This window comes from Callithrix jacchus, chromosome 16 (genome assembly GCF_049354715.1).
Source record: "Callithrix jacchus isolate 240 chromosome 16, calJac240_pri, whole genome shotgun sequence".
Classification (NCBI taxonomy): Eukaryota; Metazoa; Chordata; class Mammalia; order Primates; family Cebidae; genus Callithrix; species Callithrix jacchus.
The window spans coordinates 40,742,525-40,750,068 of record NC_133517.1 but is presented as its reverse complement, the minus strand read 5'-3'; the positions used below and the strand labels follow the sequence as shown (position 1 = coordinate 40,750,068).

At 40.6% G+C, this 7,544-nt stretch overlaps 1 pseudogene; it reads left to right on the top strand.

Moving 5' to 3' along the window:
• Positions 1-3,458: 3,458 nt before the first annotated feature.
• Positions 3,459-6,411, top strand: LOC100398304 (uracil-DNA glycosylase pseudogene; annotated as a pseudogene).
• Positions 6,412-7,544: the final 1,133 nt, after the last annotated feature.

Sequence of the window (7,544 nt, the reverse complement as noted above, 5' to 3'; positions counted from 1 at the left end):
GTATACAAGGGAGAATGCATCATGACCAAGTTGGTTTATCCCAGAAATGTAAGGTTAGTTTGACATTTGAAAATTTAAAAATTTAATTAATCATATTAATAGTCTAAACACAAAAAACAAAAAGATCCTCTCAACAGATGCTACCCCTTGCCAAGCATTGATACAAATTTAACATTTATTCATTATTAAAAAGCTCTTGACAGGCCAAGCACAGTGGCTCACGTCTGTGATCCCAGCACTTTGGGAGGCTGTGGTGAGAGGATCCCTTGAGTTCAGGAGTTTGAGACCAGTCAGGGCAACGTAGTGAACCCCTGTCTCTACAAAAAATGAGGTGGGCATGGTGGCATACATCTGTAGTCCCAGGTACTCAGAAGGCTGAGGTGGAAGGATCACATGACCCCAGGAGGTTGAGACTACAGTGAGCCATGATCACACCACTGCACTCCAGCCTGGGCGACTGAGTGAGACCTTATCTAAAAAATATAAAAAAAGCTCTCAGCAAACTAAGAAAAGAAGAGAACTTCCTCAAACTCGTAAATTACATATACGAAAAACCTACAGATGGTATCATACCTGATGGTAAAACACTGAATTATTTTCCTGAAAATCAGGAACAAGGTAATAATGTTCTTTCTCATCACTTCTGTTCAACATTGTACTGGATGTTCTAGTTCGTGCAATAGGGCAAGAAAAGAAAATAAAAGCATACAGAATGGAAAGGAAAAAATAAAACTCTCTATTTGCAGAAACATGATTGTATACATAGAAAATACAAAGAAATCTATAAAATACTACTAGAACTAATAGGTTTTTAAACAAGATCTCAGTGTACAGGACTAATATTAAAAAATGAATTGTATTTAAATACCCTATTAATGAACCACTCAAAATGAAATATCATTTATAATATGAGGGACTTCAAAATGTTCATGGAAAAATTGAATTAAGAGATAAAGATAAAGAATATAAACTTTCTTTCTCAACATAAACTCCATCGAGGTCGACATGTGGTTGTAAGTAATGACATCAGTCATTTAATCCATCCCTAACTGAGATTCCTGGAAATTGAACCAGGTCAATGCAATCTTTTTTACATGATTAACTGAATAAAATGGGAGACCTTTACAGATTTTTTAAGATTAAAAAATAAAAAGAAGTTAGAAACAGCCAAATTAGGACTATAAGGTGGATACCTAATGATTTCTCATTGAGAGTCTTGCAAAATTGCTCTTGTTTGATGAGAAGAATGAGCAGGAGCATTGTTGTGGTAGAAAAGGACTGTCTGGTGAAGCTTTTCCAGGAATATTTCTGCTAAAGCTTTAGCTAACTTTCTGAAAACACTCTTGTAGCAAGTAGATATTATTTTTCTTTGGCCGTCCAGAACATCAACAAGCAAGATGAGCATCCCAAAAAACTATTCCCACCACCTTTGTTCTTGGCAGGTCTGCTTTTGCTTTGACTGGACCACTTCCGCCTCTCGGTAGTCATTGCTTTGATTGTACTTTGTCTTCAGGATTATACCGGTAAAGCCATATTTCATCTCCTGTTACAATTCTTGAAAGAAATGCTTCAGGATTTTGATCCTACTTGTTTAAAATTTCCATTAAAAGCTCTGCTTTTGTTTGCAGTTGATCTGGGAACAATGGTTTTGGCACCTGTTGAGTGAAAAGTTTGCTCCACTTTAGTTTTTCAGTCAGATCGCATAAACTATGAGATCGGAGTTTCCTATAGTGTTAGCTATTGTTTCTCCTGCTATTTGTCAGGCCTCTTGAATGTGGGTATGAGCAAGATGAAATTTTTCCTTAAAAATTGATGTGGAAGGTCTATCATTACAGGCTTCATCTTCAACATAATCTTCCTCCCTTCCTAAAATGAATTATCCATTTGTAAACTGCTGATTTCTTTGGTGCATTGTCCCCATAAATTTTTCATAAAATATCAGTGATTCTACTATTGTTTTACCCAAGCTTCCCCATAAATTTGATGTTTGTTCTTGCTTCAACTCTAGCAGAATTCTTGCTACTCTGATAGGGGCCTTTTTCAAACTGATGTCTTATACTTCTTAATGACTCAAACTAGATCCTGCTCATACATGTTGTGACAAGTTAGTATGAGTTCATTTGGGGGCAAAAAATTTTTAAATCCATGCAAAGTTTTTTCAAAATATGCATATTTCTATGAACATGTTGAAGATCCCTTGCAGCATCAAAAAGCATAAAATATGCAAAGAACCTGGAAGAGTCAAACTTGCTTTAAAAAAAACAAATTTGGAAAATTTACACTTCCCAATTTTAAGACTTCCTAAAGTTATAGTAATCAAGACAGTGTGATATTTGCGTAAGGACAGACATATGGTTCAATGGAAGGAATACAGAGTCCAGAAATAGACATAGAGTTTTCATGAAAGTTTCAAAGTAATTCAATGGGGAAAGGATTGTCTTTTCAACAGTGTTGAAACAACCATACATCCATTTAGAGAAAAAAATGAACATTGACTCTTTTCGCTCACCATATGCAAAAATTAATTTAAAATAGATTATAGACCCAAATGTAAAAACTAAAGCTATAAACTTTAAGAAAAAAGGTATTAACAAATCTTCGCTGTTTTAGAGTAAGTAAAATTTCTTAAATATGCCACAAAATGATGCAAACTTTATCAAACTAAAAACATTGACTTTTCAAAACATATTGTCGAGAAAATGAAAATGCAAGTATATTTGTTGAATAAAAAATTTCTCCAAAACCTAGTGGCTGAAAACAATAATAATAATTTATTATTTCTCACAGTTTTTGCAGATCCGAAATACATAAATTGCTTGGCTGGCTACTTCTGACATTGAGTGTCACATGAGACTGCAGTCGTCTGAAGACTTGAGAAGGATTGGAGGATCCAATCCAAGGTGCCACATATGGCAGCAAATTGCTGCTGTCCATTTATTAAGAGACCTCAGTTCCTATCTGCAAGAGACTTGCTAAGGACTGGCTTTCTCTAGAGCAAGTAACCCAGGGGGGCAAGGTGGGAGTTGCAATATCTTTAATGATATAGCCTCAGAAGCCCCATACTATCACTTCTACAATTTTCTTAGTCACATAGGTCAGTCAATAGGAGAAAGTACTGTACAAGAGTGTGTATGTATTAGAAGGCCAGAATCAATGGGGTCCATCTTGGAGGATGACTGCCATAGCAAGCCATAATCTGGGAGGAAATAGTCGCAACATCAGTATCTGACAAATGATATTATAAAAGATAGAATATACACAGAATATCCACACCCCAGTAATAAGAGAAAAAAAATCAGTTTGAAGTAAATAAAAGGTTTGGACAGATACTTACGTTCAAATGCACACATGGCCCATAAGGACAGGAAAAGATACTCAACATGACTGGTTATTAGGAAAATGCAAATTTAAACACAAAAATTAAAAAGAAGAAAGGATTACCAAGCACTGGAGAAGAAATGGAGCAACTGGAGCTCCCATATATTGCTGATAGAAATGGAAATGGTACAACTACTTCAGAAAACAGTTTGGCAGTTTATTGTAAAGTCAGATACATGACCACATGCCCTAGCTATTTTACTCTTAGGCATTATTTGTCCAAGAAAAATGAAAACATATGTCCACACAAGGACTTTTAACCAAACGTTCATAGAATCTTTAGTCATAATAGCCAAAAACTGGAAACAAACCGATTACCTATGAATAGGACAAACATAAACAAATTGTAGCAAATCCATACAAGGGATTACTACTGCACTAAAAAAGAAGAAATAGTTACTGCACACAATATTGTGAATGGATCTCTAAAATATGCTGAGCTGAAACAAACAGGAGAGTATATACTGGATGATACAATTTATATCAAACTCTTAAAAAGGTGGATCCAGGCGCAGTGGTTCCCACCTGTAATCCCAGTGCTTTGGCAGGCTGAGGCAGGATTGCCTGAGGCCAAGAGTTCGAGCGAACCTGGGCAACATGGCAAGACCCCATCTCAACAAAAAATTAAAGAATTAGCCGTGCCCTGTGCCACATGCCTGTAGTCCCAGTTACTCAAGGGGCTGAAGCGGGAGGATCCCTTGAGCCCAGGAGATGGAAGCTGCAGTGAGCTGTGTTTTTGCCACGGCACTCCAGTATGGGTGAAAGAGTGAGACCCTGTCTCAAAAATAAAAAACAAAAGTATGTTAAAACTAGAATTATTCTATAGTGACAGAATGCAAACAAGTAGTTGCCTAGGACCAGAAGTAGTTCGGCGGAGGAAGGGCTTGAGAATACTTTTTACCGTATTGGGAATGTTCTCTATCATGATGTGGTCATAGTTACCCTGGTGTATTCATTTGTTAAAATTTATTGAACGGTACCATTTAAATGAGGTTTAGTGTATATAAATAATACTTCATTCAGTTCCATTAAAAAAGAGTATCGTCCAATTGCTGACCGCCACAGCCAGGACCCGCCTCGCGGGTTCCGGCGGCGCGAATTCGCCGCCTCGAGGAGACGCTCTGCTCCTTCTCCTCCCCTAGCCCCGCCAAGAAGCGACGCGCCCCCAGCCCCAGCCGGCTGACCTGGGGACTGGCGTGGCGGCAGTGGCTGAAGAGAGCGGAGATTCGGCGGCCAGCCCCTCCAAGGCGGCCCCCGCCGAACAGGACGAGCCCGGAACGCCGCCCTCCTCGCCACTGAGCGCGCAGCGGTTGGACCGGATCCAGAGGGGCAAGGCCGCGGCCCTCCTCAGACTCGTGGCCCGCAACGTGCTCATGAGCTTTGGGGGAGCTGGAAGAAACACCTCAGCGGGGAGTTCGGGAAACCGTATTTTATCAAGCTAATGGGATTTGTTGCAGAAGAAAGAAAGAAAACACTGTTTATCCACCCCAACACCAAGTCTTCACCTGGACCCAGATGAGTGACATAAGAAATGTGAAGGTTGTCGTCCTGGGACGGGATCCATATGATAGGCCTAATCAAGCTCACGGGCTCTGCTTTAGTGTTCAAAGGCCTTTTCCACCTCCACCCAGTTTGCAGGACATTTATGAAGAGCTGTCTACAGACGTAGAGAGTTTTGTTCGTCCTGGCCATGGAGATTTATCTGGGTGGGCCAAGCAAGATATCCTGCTACTCAACGGTGTCCTCAGTGGTTCAGGCGCATCAAGCCAACTCATAAGGAGAGAGGCTGGGAGCAGTTCACCCATGCAGCGTGTTCTGGCTAAATCACAACTTGAATGGCCTTGTTTTCTTGCTTTGGGGCTCTTATGCTCAGAAGAAGGGCAGTGCCATGGATAGGAAGTGGCACCATGTCCTGCAGACGGCTCATCCCTCCCGTTGTCAGTATATAGAGGGTTCTTTGGATGTAGACACTTATCTAAGACCAGCTAGCTGCTGCAGAAGACAGGCAAGAAGCCCATTGACTGGAAGGAGCTGTGATCATCAGCTGAGGGGTGGCCTGTCTCCACTGTTTCTTTTTTCTTTGTTTTTGAGAAGCTACTGTTAACGTATTTGTCAGTTACAAAGTTCCATTGAAAATTTTCCTATTAATTCTTAAGTACTCTGCATAAGGAGGAAAAGCTTCCAAAAAGCAGCCATGAACCAGGCTGCCCAGGAATGGTAACTGTATTCAGCCACAAACAGCAAAGTCTACCCTTTGACCAAATGTCTTTTTCTGCAACAGGGCTTCGGCCTAAAATACACCAACTTCTCCAAAGACAGATGATGTCAAATACTCAGTTGGCTGTCTTTATCTCCCTTGCCTTTATGGCAGAAGCGGGGAGATGTGCACATTTTAGGCAGAGCCCTAGTTTGGTGCCTGCTGCTCTGTAGTTTTGCCTGGTTTCAGTGACAGGTGTTGGGGTGTTTTTGCTTAGAAAGGTCCCCTTGTCTCAGCCCTGCAGGGCAGGCATGCTAGTCTGCCTGTTCCATTGCCCCCTTGATCTTTGAAGGAATCCTCAGGCCCCTCGAAACATAGGATATTTTGTAAGTTTCCAGAATCTGGCCCAGAAATTAGGGCTCAATTTCCTGATTGTAGTAGAGGTGATGATTGCTAAGACTGCTGTGAGCCCTGACAGACAGGGGTCGAGGGAAGTAAGCTGGGTCTTGTTATTCCTTGGGTGTTGGTGGAATAAGCAGTGGAATTTGAACAAGGAAGAGGAGAAAAGGGAATTTTGTCTTTATGGGGTGGGAGTGATTTTCTCCTCGGGTTATCTACAGTTGGGGCTTTTACGGCCCCACAGACTGTCAAGTGCTGTTTTTTTACTGACTGAAATCACTTTGGGATATTTTTTTCTGCAACACTGGAAAGTTTTAGTTTTTTAAGGACTCATGCATATATATGTATTTTTTCCTTTATTGGGTCTACACCTCCATCCTTGATCTTAGCGATCGATGCTATCTTTGCTGTTAGTCGGGTTAGAGTTGGCCCTACTGGGGTTTGGTAATTAAAGATTGTTTGAAAAAAAAAAAGACTATCATAAAAACAAAAACAAAAAGGCTAGGCATGGTGGCTCATACCTGTAATCCCAGTGTTTGGGGAGGCTAAGGCAAGAAGGCTAGCAGTTCAAGACTAGCCTGGGTAAAATAATGAGACCCTGTGTCTATAAAGAATATTAAAAAGAGTATCACCAGAGGCCGAGTGCAGTGGCTCACACCTGTAATCTCAGCATTCTGGGAGGCTGAGGTGGGTGGGTCACCTGAGGTCAGGAGTTCAAGAGCAGCTAGTCAACTTGGTGAAACTTTCTCTAATATATATATATATATATGTATGTGTGTATATGTATATATGTATACATATGTGTATATATATGAGTTTCACCAGAAATAATTTTCATAAGATATAACTTCATAATACACTTTAAGTTATATTTTAAGGGGTGGGAACCCCTTAAGACTGGTATACCTGATTACTTTATGTTGTACTTAAAGGAAGGTAAATAGGAGAGAGGACCATCAAAAAAGGAGAGGACTGCCTCATGTTGTTGCTTCACTGCTTCAAAGGGGTTCTTAAGGAAGCACAGATTGTCCTAAGGGGCACTGCTCTCTATGTTATCTGAGGCTTGGGCTTTGACTAGCAGGGAAGCATGAGAATGAGGAGAATACTAAAGAGGGTTAAGCAACAAACACTTGGGTGACAGGAACATTTGCACACCAAGCCTTAGTGACATGCAATTTACACATGTAACAAATCTGCACATGTATCCCCCAACCTAAAATAAAAGTAGAAAAAAGAAAAAAAAGAAACAAGTGAAGCAGCATTCAAATGAGTAGTGGAAATAAAGCAAACCCTACCTCTTTCACATGTACAGGGAAATAAGAAACTTTTAAGGTACAAGGGAAAATAGGTTGGGGCAGATTTTTCTCACCTTCAGCATTAATGCCACTTGGACCTGATCATTCTTTGAGTGGGGTGATGGGGCTGTCTTATGCACTGTAGGATGTTCAGCACCATCTGTGGCATCTACCCACTAGATGCCAATGGAACATTCAACCTACCCCCATGAAAAAATGTGGCAAGCCATTGCCAAAGTCTCCCGGGATATGAAATGGTTCCCAAGAACAACAGG